This window comes from Pundamilia nyererei, unplaced genomic scaffold (genome assembly GCF_000239375.1).
Source record: "Pundamilia nyererei isolate P.nyererei 1_Seehausen unplaced genomic scaffold, PunNye1.0 scaffold00026, whole genome shotgun sequence".
NCBI lineage: Eukaryota > Metazoa > Chordata > Actinopteri > Cichliformes > Cichlidae > Pundamilia > Pundamilia nyererei.
The window spans coordinates 4,665,542-4,666,703 of NW_005187427.1; the positions used below are offsets into that span (position 1 = coordinate 4,665,542).

Here is a 1,162-nt window from a genome sequence, read left to right on the forward strand (position 1 = left end):
GTAACGCATCTTATAATTTTTGTTGTCTTCCTTCAATTTGAGCCCTACTTTTGTAGCTTAGTTCCTCTAAAAGGATGGGCTGTGGTTGACTCTGTTTTTAGAGGTAAATAGACCAAATCACTACTCAAACTACAGAAAGTACAAAACACATTATCAACCCATCCTGCAAAGCTCTCACTTTGAAATCTCCTAATATAAAGAATATTTATTATATATATTATTGTATTTAACAACAACTATAATGTAATGTCTCCCGTGAGCTGCTGATTGGTAGCTGGTGAATAAACAATATCAATTTCTATTTGATTAATTAGCTCACAACAGTCATATTCAAAGGGATTATAGAGCTGTAGCTACAATATAGTGTATTCCAAACAATTTCTTAAATATTTATGTAGTGTTTGAAACTCATACGCTTTACAGCATTTCATGATGGAAATTTCTCTTTTTTTAAATAAATAGTTGACAATGAAATATATGAATGCAGAAGACAGAAGACTGACCTGTAGACGGGGGTTTGGTGATTTCAAACAGCACTGTGCCGGTCTCCATATCTCTGATCTTGAACCTGGTGAAGTCGATGTTGTAAATGTTCTCCTCTGGGCTACACAAATAATCTGAGAGGGGGAGAGGAAGGAGGTAAAATAGTTATAGATTAGACACAAAAATGAGAGTTTGCAGGAAGTTTACTCCCTACTAAATACATCTTAAGGAAATAAGTATGTCTGGGTATTGAAAATCAATACCTTTTGACACTCAGCAAGCAGAGAGTATTAAAAATTCACAAGTAGCAATGGAAGGGGGGGACAGATTGTGTGTTTCCTCATCTTATTTAGGAGTAAAAGGTTATTTTAATCAACCTGAAACCTCCAAGGCAGTAAAACAAAATCAGTGTAGAAGTGCAAAAAAAGCAGTCTGCTGATCTTCACAGGTCAAGTTGAGTTTGTCTCTAAAACCACAGAGAACTTTAGAACAGAGAAAAGGGCGTTTGCTGCCTGGTACAAAACCGCTTCCGTCTCATTTTCAACTTTCCAATTAAGGTTAAGCAGTAAGCAACATGACTGCTGACTGACACAAGAGGCTGTGGCTGGTAAATGTTTGTTAGGCGTCACGTCCACTGTTTGTGATGTGCCTTTTGGAGAATTGGTGCATAACTGTAAAC

General features: G+C 36.7%; 1 protein-coding gene across 1 annotated transcript in view; it reads right to left on the reverse strand.

The window, feature by feature from the left end:
- The window catches only part of unc119a2 (unc-119 lipid binding chaperone a2), a 20,501-nt gene that overhangs the window by 4,859 nt on the left and 14,480 nt on the right, over window positions 1-1,162 (reverse strand). The gene's annotated exons all lie outside the window — the stretch shown is intronic.